Below are 20,019 nucleotides of genomic sequence, written 5' to 3' on the forward strand. Positions count from 1 at the left end.
TCCTACTACCCTGGGATCATGACCTGAGCCAAAATCAAGAGTCAGACGCTCAACAGACTGAGCCACCCAGGTGCCCCCACAAAATTAAAAAAAAAAAAGCAATGGTGAAAAAGAAACTGTGCCCAGAAAGAGGCACCTCCTCTTTGCAAGACCGTCTCTTGCACGATAGGGCAACAGGCCATCTTGACACCAGGAAGCGTGACATCAGTCACCCGATAAGAACAACAGGACGGGACAGAAGACAGCACTTGAGTGTCTGAGAGTATTGTGAAGCCTTTGAATTATCCAGCTTTGCAACCTCCCCTGCCCCCTACCTTTTGTTGATGTGAGATCATAAATCCTTCCTATTAAAGTACTTTGGAGGCCAAGTTCTTAGTTTTCTTTTTCTCTTCTATTCTTTTGTGTGTGTGTTTTTTTTTTTTTTCTGTTACTTGCAGCTGAAAGCATCCTACCCCGGCCACTCCAAAGCCCTGACTTGTCCCCCCTGGACCAACCTGTTACTTGTCACCTGCCTGTGCCGCCCCCAACTTTGGTCACAGGTTGTGGAGCCCAGGGCCCAGTCACCCTTGTGCCTGTCAGTCCTGTGTGGGGCTCCAGCTTAATTAATTGTGTGTCGAGCACAAGTGCCAGTGGGATCCCAGTGGGGCCTGGGAAATGATTGTGTTGGAGCAAAACAAAAGGGAGCCGCTTGCCTGTGACAGCTGATATTAAAATGACGACGACTCACATCGTACCCAGAGTCAGTGCCTTATATTCCTAATAAATAATGGGTTACTGTGGGTTAAGTGTCTGTTGCCGCATTCCAATTGTTGATATTTAATTAGCTCTAAAATTAAAGTGTTCTTTTATGGCCACACTGCTAGGACTGCTTTATCCCTAATTGATTGAGATTAAAGTGTCTCCCAAAGATCCTGCATCCCTTTGTCAGCCCGAGTGTGAGAGGATTTTAATGAAAACGTTTGACATTTCGAAGTGTGACATAAATATCTTTAAACTAAGCAAAAGATGCTGGTGTTGTTATATTTCACAATCACGGTGCTGATGGGTGAGGAAATATTATTTAATAGGGATGAGGTTTTATGAGGGGGATAGTGGCTGGCTAAGGGTGATTAGGGTTGGCAGGGATCAGCCTTCTGTTATTGGGGACACATTGGCTTGGGGTTGTTTTCCAGGTTTGGGACCTAGGGAAGGTAGGCTCCAGGACTAGAGCTTCCTCAGGGCCCCGCTGCTTGTCTGGAGAGCAAAGATGGGGGAAGGATTGTAGTAGGAAGAGGGCTGGCTTTGGGGCCCAGTGTGGGTTCAAATCCAACTCTGTCACTTACAACTGGAATGACCTCTGAGTTAGTTGGTCCTCTGAATTTCAATTTCCTTCTTTTTTTAAGTTTATTTATTTTGAGAGGGAGAGAGAGAGAGAGAGCATGCATGCATGTGAATGGGGGAGGGAGAGGGAAAGGGGGAGAGAGAGGATCCCAAGCAGGTTCTGTGCTGTCAGTGCAGAGCCTGATGTGGGGCTCAAACCCATGAAGTGTGAGATCATGACCTGAGCTGAAATCAAGAGTCAGACATTCAACTGACTGAGCCACCCGGGCGCCCCTGAATTTAAATTTCCTAATGCTCCAATAGGGATAATGGCACCTACTTCTCAGTGCTGTCATGAGAATATGTTGAGATCATGTTGGCAAAAGAACGGAGCCCAGGCTGTAGCAGCTGCCCCCCAGATGGCAGCTATTATTAGCTCCTTATGTAAACTTCTGAATTCATGTTTGAAGATGACTTTACTAATCATCTATGAGTAAGGCAGAGTGAGGTTCTCACTAGTTAAGCCTGCTACTCACCAACTCCAGACCTCTCTGCCTTTGTGACATTTTGGAAAGCTGTAAGGGGCCCTCATCCTGGCTCAGCAGACAGTCTGAGCCACCTCTGCGCCACCTTCTACTGAAGCATCTTGAGCTTCCAGCTCTCCTCTCTGACTTCGATCCAGCCCAAATCTCAAACACAAATGCATGTGCCTTTTGATTGCAACTGACTGCCTTGCATTCATTACCTTGTGCTGGGTAACAAATTACCACACACTGTAGTGGTTTAGACAACACACACTTATTAGTTCACAGTCTGTGTATCAGGGACCTGGGTGTGGCTTAGCCAGGTCCTCTGTTTCAAGGTCTCTGACAAACTGAAATCAAGGTGTTGGCCAGGGCTGCAGTCTCATCTGCAGGCTCGACTGGGGAAAGAGCCACCTCCAAGCTTATGCGACTGCAGATTGGGAATTGAAAACTTAACCTCAACCTCAACCTCAGTAGCACCACAGTATAAACAAGGAGATAACTAAGGGATAACTAAGCCCACAACATACAACATATTGCACTCTGCCTCCCCTCAACCTCTGACTTAAACCCTGTATCCTGATTTCAGCTCTCCCTTCAGACTGTCTAGTCCTGCAAGAATCCGAATGACCAAATCCATGTGGTGAGGATTTTTAAAACCAGGTGAGTGGTGAAGTCTGATTCTATTCCCTCAGAAGGACTCTTAAAGACTTAATTCCACTCCTAACTATGGCTGGAGCCATCTGTACAGTGGTGCCATGTCTCTTGAGAGTCCATTCCACCCAGAGTCGTCCCTGGAAATTTGGAAGTTTCTTCCTTAATAGAATCAAAACTGTCTCCTTGTTGCATTCACCAGTGAGTCTCTTTGCACCACTTTAAGTACCCTTGTGATAGTGTAAGAGCCATTTGTCCAATATTCTGCCCCTGGCCTACTCCACACACAATAGAGTGGCACTAACTGACTCCTTGTGGTCAGATGGAACCATGTGACCAATGAGTTGGGTCACTTCTGGGTTGAGTATTCAATGGTTAACCTGAGACTCTCTATGGTTTTCTTTTCCCTCTGTCATGTTGCTCAGCAAATTTCCTGGCGGTGGCTGTTCCATCAGCCTGGATTCCGGGACAAGGAAAATGACAATGCAGGAGCAGATCCCCTAGGGAAATACAGCAGGAATTAGAAATAGACTTCGAATATTTGCATGACTAAGATTTTAGAGTTGCTTGTTATGGGAAACTCACCTATTCTGTCCCAAGTAGTGTACCCCCCCCTTCTCAGTACCACCCTTTAGTTTTATGTCCCAGCCACTGAGGGAAGGGCAAGTGGGATAAACACTAAGGAAATTGGGATGTTTCCTTGCAAGTCTACAGATGTTTGCTCCACTGGCAGTTCGTCGGCTGCACATGCACAGCATGAAGGCTGTAGGAAGCCAGAGTAACAAGCTGTAAACCTGTATAATCCCATATCCTACTGGAGGTGGCATGAAACCTAATGAGATCCTCACCACCAAGAACATAACCTCCTGGAGACTGTACACACTGCAGATCTGACTCGGGCCCCACACAGGTATCAGTCTGCTTCACTGCTACACATTGGCTCTCCTTCAGCATGCCTGGATTTTTAGGGAGAGAAATCCTGTACCTGTGCATATCATGCTGTTCTCTGCGCACGCTGGGCTCGGCACATTCGTTGAGTGGAAACCATCCTTGGCTCTGGTGCAAGGGGGCTGGTTGGAAGGAACATTTGTGTGCCCCTACTCTGGTTAGTCTTCCTCTCCATAGCTTTGTCTATGGACAAAGAGAGGCTGAGAGAGGATACTGGGCCGGAGAGAATACAAAAGGTATTATTTTCTGGAGCTTTGACGATCTGCTCAAATAAATCACTCAGCTCCTGAAGTTCAAACACACTTAGGAAAAATAGCAGATGCCTATTAAGTTTGACAATGAGCTTGGGGAATAGAAAGCTAATCAGAAGCATGGTTCTGACAGCAGTGATCTGGTCCTGCCTTCCTGAGGATATCCACTGATGCCCATTTGCCACAGCACACACACTCATGCACACACACCGCCAGGTCTCACGTGGCAACAGGCATTCACAGCCTCGTTCATTTCTTTACATCTCTGCGCCATCACCTTGAGGGAATGAGAGAACAAAGACACGCAGGTTCATATCCCAGGGGAGAGGCCCAGGCGGGAACATTGGAGATACCAATCCTCAGAGGCGTCTGCATGGCCACAAGCAATTTAAAAAAGTAAATGGGGGTCAAACTCTATCAGGGGAAGCCAGTGACAGAATATCCACAGCCCAGGACATAAATTGTGCTCGGACTCTCACTTCTAGAATTCTTTCTCCCCTTTTATCCTATCATGCAGGATTTCCATCTTCTTTCCAATCCAAACTCCCGCATCCATGCCTGGCCCGCAGACAACCTCGCCTGTTGCATTCACTTTAGGTGGCTTGGTTCCAAGGCAGAACAATCTTCCCAGTGCAACTTGGGAAAATCTCCAAGGTACAGGAGCCAATGTAGAGGCGTTCAGGCCCTTACAGAAGAGGGAGGGAACCTTGTCTGGTCACCCCCCACTCACAGGTCCCTTCTGCCAACAATTCATCACTACCCACAAAGGCATCCGTGCTCTACAAACCACATACCTCTGAGATTTGCCCAACTGCACCTAGGTCTGTGGTGATCACAACAGGATAAACCATTCTAACTCCAGAGCAAACTCATATGACTGAGTCTGCCCTAAACCAGCACAGAGATTACCCCTAAAAGAGTCTCTTCCTGGACTTGGGTGGCTGTGCTTCGGAGAGAATGTGGGGAGCCCTCCAGCCTGGAGAGACCATTCAGCCATGAGCACGGATGGCAGCTGGAGGGAAGGCTTTTGACTCTGTTGGTGTATTCCTGCCGAGGTCTGTTTTATGTTCTGACTGTCCATAATGGGATTTAATTGTAATGATTTGGTATTGAATTCCTCTTAACAATCAGGGAGAATGGGTCCTGACTGTTTGTAAATGTGTTTGCAAGTAGTAGAATGATTCACCGTGTGTGTGTGTGTGTGTGTGTGTGTGCGCAACTCTGCTCTTGGCGTGCCAAAAGCGAGAGTAACCGGATACTGGGCCGAGGGGAGGAAGTGGGACCAGACCTTGGTCTTCTAGGCTGTGATGGGTGGGTGTGGGAGGCTGCCCCAAGGCCTTCCCTCTGGCGGCTTGTGGTAGGGCTGGGTTGTGTGGGTGACATGTGATCAATCATATGTGCTCATGTAGGTTCAAACTTGGGCCATGATGGTTTAGAATAACAAATATCATCAATATTTATGTGATATATTGGATAGTGATAAATATTGGAAATATATTACCACTGCTCTTAGCATTTTATGTATATGATGTAATCCTCACGGTTATCCCGTGAGCTAGAGAATACTCTTATGCCCCCAATAAGAGAGCTAATGCTAAATCACTTCCTGAGATTACACAGGCACAAAATAGAAAGGCTGGGATTTAAATCTAGGCCATCTGGGGTGCCTGGGTGGTTCAGATGGTTAAGCGTCCAACTTCAGCTCAGGTCATGATCTCATGGTTCATGAGTTTGAGCCCTACATCGGGCTCTGTGCTGACAGCTCAGAGCCTGGAGCCTGCTTCCTCCTATTCTGTGTCTCCCTGTCTCTCTGCCCCTCCCTTGTTCACACACACACACACTCTCTCTCTCTCAAAAATAAATAAACATTAAAAAAATTAAAAATATTTGAATCTAAGCCATCTGGCTCCAGAGTTCATGGCTAAATTACAATGCTGTACTGCTAACTATAAAGTTCAGTATGACCCTGGTATTGATCAGGGGTTAGTGATCTCTTACTGTGTAACAAATCACCCCAGAACATAGCAGTTTGAGAAAATATACACTTATGATCTCAGAGTGTCTGGAGTCAGGGATCTGTGTATGCCTTAGCTGGACCCTCTGCTCTGGGGTCTCATTCCAGGTATTAGCTATGGATGAGATCCCGTGATGGATAAAGTCCCACCATAAATAAGGTCCCATGGATGAGTCTTGACTAGGAAAGGACTCATCTTCAACTTCACTTCTGTGGCTGTTGGCTAGCTTCCAATCCTTGATGGTTGTTGGACTGAGTGTTTTAGTTCTTAGGTGGCTGTTAGCTAGATGTTGCCCTCCAATTCTCTACCCAAAGAAATCTGGCAAGGGAGAAGTTCAACTAGCGAGGCAGACAGAAGTCATAATCTTTTAAAGCTAATTTCAGAAGTGATATCCCATCACCTTTGCCATATTGTGGTCAGAACAAGACACCAGGCCAGCCCATACTCAAGAAGAGGAGATACCAGGAAATGAAGGATCGTCTTAGACGGTCCTACAGTCAGCCCACCATAGAGGAGCAGAGGCTAGTCAGGTCCACTGCCCACAACCCACATCTCGGATTAGGTAAACATTCTGCAAAGCTTAGGAGGTACAGCTTTCCTGTCAATGTGTAGAGCAGTTCGCTTCTATTCCTGAAGCAGCTCCTGGAGAGGGCCACCTCCTGGTAAGTTTCTTCCCTGTCCCTTTCTGTAGGAATAAAAACGAGTAGACAGAATCCTATTTCTGAAAATGGTGCTAAATGCTGCTATGCAGTCATCAGTTTAAAACAATTTCCCACCAGCAATGTCTGTCCCTAAATTTTCATCCACCTCTCATTGTTGAGAGATTGATCCATTTGTTAATGCAGACATTTATTGAGCATTTACTATGTAATTGGCCCAGTGCATACTAGTAAAGACCTAGAGACAAAACACACAGTCCCTGTCTTTAAAGAGCTCAAGTGCTAACATCCGGGCAGAAGATCTTCAGATGCAGCACAGCTCGAGGAGGAGAAGGCTAAGCAGAAGCCTTTTCGATTATAACCAGATGACATGAGTTATAATAGAGGCTAGTGCAGGATGCCCTGGGAATCCAGACAAGAGTGAGCTCATCCAGGCTTGGAGGGGGCGGTGCTTATGGGACTTATTTTCCGGGGGAGGTGATGTTTGAGCTGGCTAGGGAAGGGTGATGAGGAATTGAGGAGGTGGTGGGAGAAAAGGAAGGAATCCCCAGACCCAAAAACACAGCCTGTGCAAACGTCTGGAGTCTTGAGAGAGCTCAGCATTTTCTGAGAATTAGAAGTCATCTGGTAGGGTGTAAGCCCATGTTATAGGGTGAGGATGCCACAGATGGCTGAGGGCATGTGTCAGGGACTGCTGTAAACAATTCCGCAGAGGTTGGGGGTCCTCAAGACTGCCCTCAAGTTCAATGATTTCCTAGAAGGATTTGCGGAACTCAACAAAATGGTTATACTCGTGGTCTGCTTTATTATGGCAAAAAGACACAGGTTAAAATCAGCACTGGGAAGAGGTACATGGGTCAGGGCCAGGAGAGGCCAGGTGTGGGGTTTCCAGGTCTCCTCTCCCAGGGGAGCCCTACAGATAGCATGTCCTTCTCCCAGCCGTGATATGGGAGTATTGCCAATCAGTATGCTACCCAGAGCCTTGGTGTCCAGAGATTTTGTTGGGGCTCAGTCATATGGCATTGGGTGGCTGCCTGAGTGGTTGATCTCAGTTCCCGGCCCCTCAGAAGTCAAGCTGATAACCATGTGGCTCAAGACTTCCCCAGCCAGGACCTCTGTAAGTCATATTGAAGCCTGGACTATCTGGCTGTCTCAAGACCCATTCTTATCAGGGAGGACATTTTAAGAGCTTGGAAGTAGACTCCAGGGGCGCCTGGGTGGCTCAGTTGGTTAAGCGGCCAACTTCGGCTCAGGTCATGATCTCACAGCCTGTGGGTTCAAGCCCCGCATCGGGCTCTGTGCTGACAGCTCAGAGCCTGGAGCCTACTTCAGATTCTGTGTCTCCCTCTCTCTCTCTGCCCCTCCACCCCCTTGAAAATCAATAAGCATTAAAAAAAAAAAAGAAGTAGACCCTCAGGAGCTGAGGGAAAAGGCCAATCCGAGGGCAAGGTTAATCTTTTACTACACAAATATAGACTAGGTTCCTGACCTCAAGAAGTATGCATCTTAGTGGAGATGACCGATCCACACACACACACACACACACACACACACACACACACATCCACACACAGCTACCACCACCACCACCACCACCAGTAATTAACCAACAATATAGCTACAGGTGGTCATAAGCGCTGTGAGAGAAAGAGCCTGGGATATCTCAGGGTGCCGAGACGGATGAGCAGAGATGTCACGAATGGGGTGGAGAAGAGGTGAAGTCACTGAAGAGGTGACTTTTGAGTTAAGACCTAAAGAATGAGAATAAACGACCATGTACGGTGGGAGGAGGAGTCGAGGTGTTCCAGGAGCTAAAATGGCAGGCACAAAGGTGTAGAAGGCTTGGTGTGGTCAAGGGACAGAGAGGAAACTCGTGCGCCTGGAAACATTCAGCCGGAGGGAGACGGCCGTGTGACAGAGCTAGACGGGATCATGGTGCATGAACTTTGCAGGTCACTGTAAAGGGTTGGAAATTTAACCTAAGAGCAGTGAATGTGAAGCCATGAGTCCAGGCAGCTGATTGCATTTGATTTCCAACTCCAGGGAAAGGGTGGAGAGCAGGAAACACACAGAGCATCTAAAAACAAACTCATACAAAACCAGTTATCATGCAGGAATGCACCCTGGGGAGAGGGTCTCTTAGACAACTGGCTCAGAACACGCTCTGGGGAGAAAGGAAAAGTGATAGATGAGAAGCAGAGAGACTCTCCCGAAGGCAAGAGAAAGAATCTAAGACCCTCATCTCTTGGCAGAACTGGAAAGTACTCTGGGTGTCTGGTGGCTGCTGTGTGGCCTGTGATGGCAGATGGAGGGGCAGAATCTGAGTGACAATCCAGGGACGCTTTCCTGTCGTCAGGAATCCCAAGAGAAGCTCATTGTGCTCTGTGCAAAGTTGGAAGCCTGGGGTGGAAGTCAGCGTGTGCGTGCATGTGTGCATGTGCGGGTATGGGCAGGAGGTGGGGGGGATCTCATTTCTTGAACCTATCTTTGTGCAGGTGTCATGGCAAGACCTGCATGCGCGACCTCCCCAGGGGAGACAAAAGAGGAGGCAGAGAACCTTCTTTTGGGAGCAAAAGTACCACCTGCTGGGTCTCCATGAATGCACCCAGGGAAGAAGGGACTGCAATGGCCTCAGCCTTTTCAGGGGACCCCCACGCTCTCCAGGAAAGTAACAGAGGCAGCTTAGAGGGTGGTGATGACCCTCGTGCTTCACGGACGCTCCCACCAGCTCAGGGCATGTCCGCGTCTTATAGCCAAGATGTCCTGCAAGGCCAGACCCCCCCCTCTACTCCATCTTCACTGTTACCTGGTCTTGGAGGAAGACCATTCTGGTTCCTTCTTCCTTCAGGGGCCCAGGATAGATCTGTGGCTGGTCATGATGGGGGGAGACAAATAAAGCAGGGTAATGAGATCGCGGCATTGGGAGGCCAGGACAGAACATATCAGGCGTCTGCCTCAATGCCACTCCATCAGAGGGTCCTCTCCGACCCCCCTATACAAAATAGAGCAGCCCCCCGCTGCCCCTTCCCCATTCAGGCTTCCAGGCCGTGCCTCAGATTTCTGCCCGACTCTGTGTCACGGGAGGCTGACCAAGGAGACGGCATCACCCGGGCCCCCCTGCCCTCTGACTTCCTGTTGGGCTTGGCCAGTGGAAGTCTCTGGGAGGTGGGAGGTCCCTCCTTAGTGGATGGCAGGTTGGCTGAGGTCCTGCTGGCTTTCAAGCTCTGACTCTCTCCAGGTTTGGAACCTGCTCTTCCCTTGCTCCTTCCGGCCCGGGAGCGGAGCCAGCTGGCTTCCCACTTCGGCTGGTCCGGGTGACGGACCCTCCCTGATTGCTTCCTCTTGACCCTGCCCACCTCTTCTCCCCTGTATGAAATCTTCCTTGTGATGCCAGTTGAAGACCCATCGCTTCCTGCCTCATTCCTGACTCATGCCTCCTCCCCGCCATGATCTTTATCCTCCCCCCTCCTGCTTTACTCTGCTTCGAAACACAGATCGTTGCCTTACACTGAACTGTATATATGTATCAGTCTGTTTCTACGGTCTTTTTTCCTTACTACCATGCAGGCTGTGTGAGGGCGAGAGCTCTGCTTTGTTCGCTCCGAATCCCTGGTGCCCAGGATACAGCAGGCACCAGCTGGACGTCTGTCGAGTGACTCCCTGGCGGTGAAACACCCATCTCGTTCCGTCATCCTTCTGCCCCACTGGCCTCTGGGGCGCTTCTGTAGAGAGCTGAGGTTGGCTGTGGGGTGAGGTGCTCAGGAACCCAGGCCCAGGGAGGGGGGGTGGGAAACTCAGACAACACCGGAGGCAGGGAGGGCGGGAGCTCGTGGGGAGGAGGAGTGTGAGGCCTCTCTGTCCGGGCCACACTCACGCCGGGGAAATAAAACGCTTTCACCTTTATTAGCACTGATAAGAATAATAGTCCATTCTTCAGGCTTTTAAATCTCACTCCATCATCATTTTCCAAGCAAAGCTGCTGAGCAGAGCGGGAACCACAGGCCTGAGGAGGTTAAATCATCCTCGGTGGCTGGGGCGCCCGCCGACACAAGACCCTAGGGAGAGTGGAAGTCTTCCCTGGTCACCTTAGAGACCACCTGCAGGGAGGGGAAGATTCTTGAAGTCAAGGGCTGGACCAGTGCTCTTCAGACACTGTGTCTCTGTCCCCAGCTTGACCCAGCCCCCCAAAATACTAAGAATTCCAGGGGTGAAGCCCACCAGTTGTCGGCCCAGACGGCCTGGGTTCAAATCCTGGCTGTGCCCTTATTAGCGGTGCGACCTGGGACAAGTTATTCGGCCTCTCTGGCCCTCTGTTTCCTCACTTATTATTGTTTTTTAAACATTTATTTTTCAGAGAGAGGGAGCATGCGTGCAAGCAGGGGAGGGGCAGAGAGAGAGGGAAACACAGAATCCCAAGCAGACTCCAGGCTCCGAGCTGTCGGCCTAGAGCCTGAAGCGAGGCTCAAACTCATGAACCGTGAGATCGTGACCTAGGCCGAGGTCGGATGCTCAACCGACTGAGCCACCTGGGTGCCCCTGTTTCCTCACTTCTAAACTGGAAGAGATAGTAATGGGAGGTAATCATGAGACTATTGTAGTGTTTAAGCGAGTTAACACAGGGAAAGTACTCAGACCATCGTCAGGCACATGGTAAGTGCCCGCTCCTTTGGTGGCTATTATGATTATTAATCAGAAACTTACTCGATGTCAAGTGTAACCCAGGCAGGATGTCATCATCCCTGACGAGTAGATGAGGACACTGATGCTTGGTGAGTTTAATCACCTGTATCCAAGGTCACACACGCCTTGTTGATGGGAGAGCCATGATTTAAGAGAGGAGGAGGGCTTCCTGGGGGCTGCACCTGGTACCTTTCCCATGCTGCTCCCCAAGATGAGTCACAGGCTACAAATTCGGGCTGGGGCTCAGTCAAGCTGTCAGAATGCAGCTGAAGCCCTGGGGAGGCAGAGGACGAGTGGGGCTGGGGATCCACGAGGCAGGGGACCCTGCTTCTGGGAACCACACGTCCCTATGTCCCCTCCATCAGTAGGGAGCATCCCCACCTCCCTGAGATTTAAGTCCCCTTGGGAAGGTCTTGTCTCTTCCGGGATGACAAAATGGGGTAACTCAGGGGACAGAAGCAGATGCCAACAGGCCGGAGAAGGACGGGTTTGGGGGGGCAGTGAGGAAGGCGGCAGGGAGCACACACCACGGAGGGCAGATACTCAGGGACACACATCCGCTCACCGCGGACAGCACTATTCATATTGACCTACCTTATTTTCAGAAGCGAATTGACCTTGGCTTTTAACAACTTATGTAGGACAGAGAGGTCTCCGGAAATCTTTTCACATGGTAGACAGCCTGGGGCCCCCGTGTTTGTGAGCGCGTAACTGCGAGGCGTCTACCCTCCCCCAAGTGCCAAGGTCAGTGGCAAAGCCTCCAGCCTCAGCGGGGACCTTCAGGCCCATGGTGGGGGCCGGAGGGCGGGACGACGGGGTCCGCTCTTGCTTTTGACAAACCGATCTGCCCCAGACCTTCTGGCTGGGGAGGGAACGGATGTCACCCAGGACAGGCGAGATTTGGAGATTTGGAGGCGGGTTAGGAAAACGGAGGCTTCTCCCAGTGAGACAGGAGGGCACTGGGAAGGACAAGTCCCCAAGATAGGTTTCCACCAGACAATTCTGCAAACCAGCCTGGCCTCCTCTCTCCAGAAGAGTGGCCCTGGAGGAACCATCTGCCCCTTCCAGAAGAGCCAGTTGCTAAAAATGTCAAGACTATTTACTCACAGAGCAGGTGACAAGAATGCCTCTCTCCAGTAATTAAACAGGAGGGCGCACGATGTAGAGCTAAGGTCCCGTGTCTCGGGGGCAGAGTGACCTGAGCAGTGCAGATGGGAGTCATCGTGGGGCCCTCGTGGGCCCCCTCCCCCCAGTGGCCACCATGGGGGGTGGGCTCGAGGCCGGGGAGAGGAGAAGCCCCCGTGAGCCCCCGGGAGTGACGTGTGTGCTGTTGGGTCCTCTGCATAGAGAGGCAAGTGCCATGGCTCTTAATAAAGGGAGGGAGGTGAGAGTTATTACCCGTCGCGTGAACCCAAGATGAAATTTAGCAGCCCGAGGTGGGCCTTCACCGCTGATAAAGATCCGTCTCCCTGTCAGCTTCAAGTGCTGCTTTAAAAGCTAATGTATAATTTAAATGTGCAGTTTGGGAATGGGCTTCCACGGGACGGCAGCTGAGACTCCAGGCCCTGGCGGAGAGTCTGGACGGCAGAGGGACTGGTGGAGAGTCTGGAGGGGTGCAGGCTCTCTGAGAGCAGGTGACCAACGTAGGGAGGGCGTCAGCTGCTTTTCTGCCAGACAGGGAGCCGGAGTGTTCGGGGCAGAGCTTCCCTGCGAAACCCTGAGCTTTCCAGGAGCAGTTGGGTGAGGTGACTTCCCTGGCCTCTGGGCAGGTCTGGCCATGGGACAGAATGCCAGGGGTGTCCCCTGGAAGGAGTGCTCCCCGGAGGAAGCGCTCCCCAGTGGGAGTGCTCCCCTGGAAGGAGGCTGCAGGTTAGCAGGAGGTGGACCTTGTTGAAAGAACTTCAGGAAGAGCCGGGCCCTCCCCACACCTCTCATGGGCCGAATAAGGTCCTCCCTCCAAATTCATGTCCCCCTGGAACCTCAGAATGTGTCCTTAGTTTGGAAATAGGGTCTCCGCAGGTTAACTAGTGAAGATGAGGTCTCACTGGATTGGGGGGACCCGACATCCAACGACCGGTGTCCTTGTAAGAAGAGGAGAGAGTGCAGAAAGACACGGGGCGAGAAGGCCATGTGCGCACAGAGCCCAAGGGTGGGGTGATGCGCCTCCAAGGCAAAGAAAGCCAGGGACTGCCAGCAGCCCCCACAAGCCAGAGAGGCACGGACCGCCGCCTCCGTCAGGGCCTCCAGAAGGAGCCAGCTGTGTCAATACCTCGATTGCAGCCTTCTGGCCTCCAGAACTGTGAGAGAATCAATCTCTGGTGTTTTAAGCCCCCGGTTTGTGGTACTTGGTTGCAGCAGCCGTGGGAAGTTGACGGACCCCCACATGCTCAAGTCCTGGAGGGCTGGCCTGTGACGGTCAGCTTTTATCCAAAATGCCCTAAGGGTGTTCCGGGTACCTGGGCCCAGCCCTGGACATCTGTATGGCTTTTTGCCCCTTGTTGGATTCTTTCCCAACCTCCCATAGCTGCATGGACCAGGCAGGACCCGTGTCCCAAATCCCATTTTGCAGATGGGGAAATAAAGGCGCAGGGGGCTAGGGCCCAGCTCTGGCTTTCTGTGCCGCACTTGGCGACGGGTGGAATGAGGAATGGGTCGGGTGCATCCCTCACTCTGCCTGGATCACGCTGGCCAGCCCCAAGAGAGGCGTGGAGGTCCCGGGGCTCTCCCCTCGTCCTCACTGGCACCCGGCTAATGTCCCCGTCTCTCCTGCATGATAGGGACCGAGCTCCCCTTCCCCCTCCCTTACCGCCACCCTCAGCTGCCCAGATGGGAAGCCTCACTCACCTTTGTCTCCCAGACACCAGCTCATGGACCCAGGCCCAACCTGAGGACAGAGATCTGCTGGTGGCCTGTGGGAGGGCTCCTCGGTGACGGCTAAGGGGCCCTTGGCTTGTCGCTGGCCGTGCAGGCAGCACGGGCACCCCGTAAGCACATCGATAATCATAAAAGGAGGTAAAGTTTATTGTCTGGGCCGTTCCGGGTGCTGGAAGAAAAAAACAATGTATGAATTGCAACGATGGAAGATTTACTGCACCTGTCAGCTCAGATAGAGGGGTTGGCTGGAATTATTGCAGCCCGGAAGAATTGTGTTTTAGGATCTGCCTCAGGTATTAATTTGTGGCGGGCTTATCCTGTCAGGAACATACAACGCTCATGGTGTCGAGAAGTAATACTTTAAAGGGCCTGAGCGCCAATTGGTTGGGAGTTGGGCGTCAGAGCCCTGGAGGCAGCTGATCCCCTTAGCAGGGTTTTCCAATAAGTTCCAGATGAAAAGCACGAGGCCGCTGAGTAATCATCTTTGGAGACTCTCAAACTAGATTTGTCCCCGTCTATTGTGCGAGCTCGTGGATCATCTTCCTCCCTGATGCCCAGAGCAAGGCCTTCTCTGCTGCTCACTCATCGGGCCCGGGGCAGGCTGCAGGCTCCCAGCTGATGGCCCCGACTCCCGAGTCCCATGTCTGCAGGGTCCCTCAAGACCCCAAGCCCCGCCGCCCTCTATCCACGAGTTCAAAGGGAAGGGTGGAGACTCCAGGGAGGCCCCTGCTGCCTGCAGACTATTGAGGAAAGGGCAATCTATGACCCCCAGCTGCCCACCCCCATCCCAGGCACCTCTTTTCTTGCAGCCTGGGGATCAACTCGGTCCTGCCCGAGAGCCGGTCACCCCGATCCTTCTACCCTTCTCTTTGGTCTCGGGGCGTCCCCGTGCAGTCTGAGTTTTGCCAAATGCCACATCCCCACACGGGAAACGGTTCAGAGGAGGAAATGGCTTCCGCTCTCCTCTTTCAGGTTTGTCTCTTACTGTGCCCTGAAGGCCTTCACGGCCTTGTGAAATGCTTCACCCCCTTCCTCTGGTCCAGGCCCCTCCTGGAGCCGGAGCGGGGCAGCGTGGGGAGGAGGCGGATGAAGAGACGGGAACTTGGCAGGGGCCACCGGTGCCTACCTGCCCCCCAGCGAGGCCACAGCAGCAAGCGGGAGCCGGCTGGAGTGGGGACAGTCAACCCCAGGAAGGACCGCGCCGGAGGGAAGGAGTTAACATCGTGCCGGCTATTGGGGAGACGGAGGGGCTGGCTCAGATGACATCTGGGGTGTCACAAACCATCGGAAGACCCAGGCGGCACCAGGCTGTCGGCACTCCGGGCTGACGAGGAGGACGCCCAGGGAGAAGTTCTGTGGTGTGGTGCGGAGTCCGAACCGAGTCCTGCCGGGCTGGGGACAGCTCCAATCCAGGGATGGCTGGACTTGCTCCTGTGCATCAGCGGTATCTCTGGAGGTCAGGCTGTCCCTCTTTCCCTTTGTTTCAGGGAGTTTCTCTCCTCCATCAGGGCAGAGTGCCAGGCGAGCCCTGCTGAGCACACGGCAGTGGGTCATCAGAGGGGAGAAGTAGGTCTTTCCCTCGAAGGGCTTGCCTGGGGCTCACCAGCTCCAGACCAGTGCTCCAAGGGCTTGGAAAGGTAGCCTGAGGAGCCCGGCCTGGGTTCTGGACCCGAAGCGGCCCAGCATGGTGGAGGCTTTCTCCCTGCCTGAGGCCGGCATCCACCAGGGTCAGCGCGGGGAGAGCGGCTGGGGCTGGAACTCTGCCCTTGAGTCCTTCTTGGGATACCCAGTGGACACTTGCCATCCAGAAGCTGTGGCTGGAAGGTGACTGGATCAGCGTCCCCGAGCTGGAGGCACCAGCCAGGACTCCTTGTGGAGGGGAGAGGAGGAAGTGTCAGTTGGCTTCTTGATGAAGCGAGGGCCACTTTTTATTTGAAGTTTATGTACTTATTTTTGAGAGCGAGAGAGCACGAGCAGGGGAGGAGCAGAGGGAGAAGGAGAGAGAGAGAATCCCAAGCAGGCTCTACACTCAGCACAGAGCCCGATGAAGGACTCGACCTCACGAACTGTGAGATCATGACCTGAGCCGATATCAAGAGTCGGATGCTTAACCGACTGAGCCACCCAGATGCGCCACGAGGGCCACTTTTGAATGGTGACGTCACCCTTGGAGGATAAGAGGTCTCACTGAGTCACTGGCAGCCTAAGCTGCCATGAATGGCCAGCCCCTCACCCTCTCGGGGACAGAGAAGCCTCCTGCTCTGCCAACGGGCCCGTGGCAGGCTCCACTTTTTAGGTGGCTTCCTGAAAGCCCCAATCCCTGGTGCTGCCCGGGGAGGGTTTTTGGGCGGGGGGAGTTGCAGAAAGGAAGGGGCAGAAAGAGCTGGAAGAGGGAGAGGAGAACAGGCTGGTTCCACCCTTGCCCTTGACTGAGGTCAGAGGAGGTGGTTCTGGCCTGGGTATAAATCTGTCTTCTTTTGGTTTAGAGCAAAAAGTAAAGGGTACATGGGGTGCAGATGTCCTCATGGCCAAGAGCAATTTAAAAGTGAAAGAACAATTTTCTCACATTGATCAGACATATCACAGGTGTGTTTTTCTCCACCCCCCCCACCCCTCCTCCCCCACCTTTAGACTCAGGGAGAAGGAATGTGTTTCCAGGGCCCTGAACTGTGGCTTCAAGGCTGCACCCAAGGTGCCCTTGGTCTCTGGAGACCTCTGAGCTCCAGGGAGTGGGGAAAGGGTGGGTAAGGGAGGCAAACATCTATCTCCAGAAATCCAGTGGGTGGGTTTTGTCGGTTGGGTCCACGGGCTCCAGGCCCGGACTTGCTCACCTCCTCAGCAGGACCTCTGCTCGGTTTGGGGAGTGACGACTGGTCACGACCTTGGCCCCATCACTGAGCCTGGGACCGGTTGAGTGATGGACCCACGCGTCCAGGAGAGGGAGTTCAAAATCTCAGCTTTATCCCCACAAAATCTGGATTGGCACGGGGGCGGGGAGGCTCACAGTGGGCTTCCACAGGCTCCCGGCTGAATTGCTAATACCTCCCAAATGGCAAGCCGCACTGGTCTGGAGGAGGAAACGGCTGCCCAGAGGCTCCTCGCAGAGGTGCACAGATCAGACGGCAACTTTCCCATGGATCAGAAGGAGCGAGTGAGGCCGAAGGGGCAGAGCTGGTCATTCCTAGTTGGATCATCTTCCCCAACAGCCTGACGGATACTGAGAAGGAGCGAGTGAGGGGGCAGGAGAGGTGGGAAGGGCTCACCTCCAATATTCTCGTGAGGGCATTGGTGAGCGGGTGGGGCGTCTGTTCAGGACACTGCACTGCGTTGGGCTCACCACACTCTAAATGCCACCATGAACCACCCCCACCGCTTTTCCAAATTGTCCCCTGGACGAGCCTGAACTGAGAGCCACGGAGTCACGGAGACCTACACAAGGGGAAGGCCCACCCCTTCCCACCAGTTTCAGGTGAGACCCTGGTTGGTAAGCCCCCACCCCACCCCCTTAGGGTAACTTGCCAGAGAAGAGGCAGGTCTGGCCCAGGCGTGAGGCAGGAGAGAGTGGGTCTGAGAGGCTCAGATGACAGAGGGGAGGGAGGAGACTAAGGAGGTGGCCCTTGGGTGCCGGGCGAGGTGCACTGGGGACTTCGGAACCCAGAGTGAGGCATTAGCACGGGCTGCAGAAAGCACTAGGAGTCCGGAATGAAAGGTGCGGCTTGCTTAAGCTGTAGGTGAGACACGAAGGGCTCTTTCCACTCTATGCAAGAGCCACGTTTCCCCCTTGGCTTCCAAACACCCCAAAATTAGCCCTCAGTGGCATTCTCGGGGCTCCCTCGCTGCTTATTCCGCACTGCTGAGAAGGACCTTCCGCTCCTGTCAACCCCTCTGCTCTGCCCTGGAGGTAGGGCTGTGGCGCAGCGTCTCCCTGAATCCCCTGGGACTGGCCGTCCTGGGGGGCCACTCAGTGTCCTGCACAGAGGAGAAATCCAGCGGTCTTCAGATGCAAGAATGAATGAAGGAGGAGATGACTTAGACTTCTCGTTGCCCCGCCTCCCTTCCTCCCTCCTCTCCAGTCCACCTCTGACTTCTACGGCTTCTGCAGAGGCAGGTCCCTTTCCATCCCAATCCCAGGTCTCTCTAGCTTGGTTTCTGCTGGAAACAGCTGCCTCAGTGGCCATCCCCCCCACCCCATGAACCACCCTCTGGCCTCCATCCACCCCCAGGAATGCTGACGGCTTCATATTTACTTCCTCTTGCCTTTCCTCTTGGCCCTTCCCCTCGTCGAATCTGTTCTGGAACAAATTATCCAGCTTCCCCGTGACCCTCGTTTTCTGGTCTGAAATCCCCATCTCCTAAACAGCTCCTCTTGGATCTCGACAACCCTCCCTCCCGCCTCTCGCCCAGCCCTTTGGCTACCTCGCCCTTTGGCTGCATGGCCCCTTCTTAGGGGGCTCGCCGCACACGTCCGTCCGTCTCATTAAAACCGTCCCCACCTCTCCGGGAAGTCCCCACCATCCTCCAGCACCACAATTAACTTGTTTCAGAGGCTCCCTATTTATACATAAATGCAAATGCGGGCCCTGCTTGGGGAGATCCTCTCATCTAGAATTATTTTGGTGGGGCGAGGGAGGTACTTTTGTCACAGTAGGGTCTGGAGAGGAGTTCAGTATCTCATAGGAGTTCGTATTCTCGCGTAGAATGAGATTGCGCAACTTGGTAAGGGGAAACAACGTGTGTGGGAGTGAGCTGCCCGTGGCTGGCTGTATTCAAGCATTGAGTGGCCTCTGAGAGCCCTTTGAGAGTTCACAGGGGTGCATGAAGAGTAATTAAAGGTCCGAAATCTTTGGGCAGAAGGGGAGAAGCCGATCCAAGTGCCCACTGCGGAAGGGGTTGGGGGGCTGGGGGCCACGAAGAGGGTTCGTACGGCTTCCGTGCGCTTTTTCTCAATCCCTCCCCCTCCCACGAGAAGACACAGGACAGCCCCCGACTCGGTGCACGGCACACAGCGGTCTGTTTTTAAATAAATGAATTTGATTAGATTGCTCAGGCACTGTTTCTGCCCCCACTGCATTTTGCAGGGGTGGCCCCACTAATAGCTTCCATTCCGTGGGCTCTTCTTCCATACTGACCTTGACGCTCCCCGCCCAGCACCTGGGAGGACCTCTGCGGCTGCCTTGACCCACAGAGTAGATGGTAGTGACACCGAGTGACTGGACTATTAAGAAATGCCAAGGCCCTTCCCCCTTGATCTCCTGCAGACTCTTGCTCTCGGAATAGCTGCCATGTGGTTTGGAAACCCAAACCCGCCCGTGCAGAGAGACCCCACGAAAGCGTGCTGGCGGACAGCCCGGCTCGCTAAAATCCCAGCCGGCAGCCGGTACCAATGACCAGACTTGCGAGCGAAGACGCCTCCAGATGATTCCAGCCTCACGCTTTTGTGTTGCCCTCCGCCCGCTGGTCCTCCCAGCTGAAACCCCAGACATCGGAGAACAGAGACAAGTTCCCACTGTGGCCCGTCCAAGTTCTTGACTCACAGAAATCCTGAGACATAACAGAGCGGGGATCGTACTAAGCCACTGAGTTTTGAGGTGACTTCTACCCAGTAACAGACCGTTGCAACGATCCACAGCCAATATGGAGCCCTTTGCTGGCCTCCCTTCTGTCTGGCTTACCCGTCACTGCCTCTGGCGAGAGTACAGCCTCCCCTGACTGTGAGTGGTTGCCAGGGTAACTGGGTCCCCTGCACAAGGTGTGGGAGTAGACTTTTCAAGGAAGTGCCTGTAGCTGCTTTTCTTAGAACACTTGTGTTTTCAAAGCTTGACCATCGCAAAAAAAAATCTAAAGCTCTTCCTTCTGGTTCTTATTCTAGCACCAACTCTTACTATTTTAGACACATTTGTTGTAGACTGAACCCCGCCCCCCCCCCGCCCCCGCCAAATTGAATTTGAAACTCAACCCCCAAAGTGATGGCAGTCGGAGGTGGGACCGTTGGGAGGTGATCAGGTCATGAGGGCAGAGACTCCGTGCATGAGGCTAGTGCCCTTGTAACCAGGACCTCAGAGAGCTCCTTCCCCCTTCTGCCAAGTGAGGACACAGCCAGAAGACGATGTCTATG

This window comes from Neofelis nebulosa, chromosome 16 (assembly GCF_028018385.1).
Source record: "Neofelis nebulosa isolate mNeoNeb1 chromosome 16, mNeoNeb1.pri, whole genome shotgun sequence".
In the NCBI taxonomy this organism is placed as follows: Eukaryota; Metazoa; Chordata; class Mammalia; order Carnivora; family Felidae; genus Neofelis; species Neofelis nebulosa.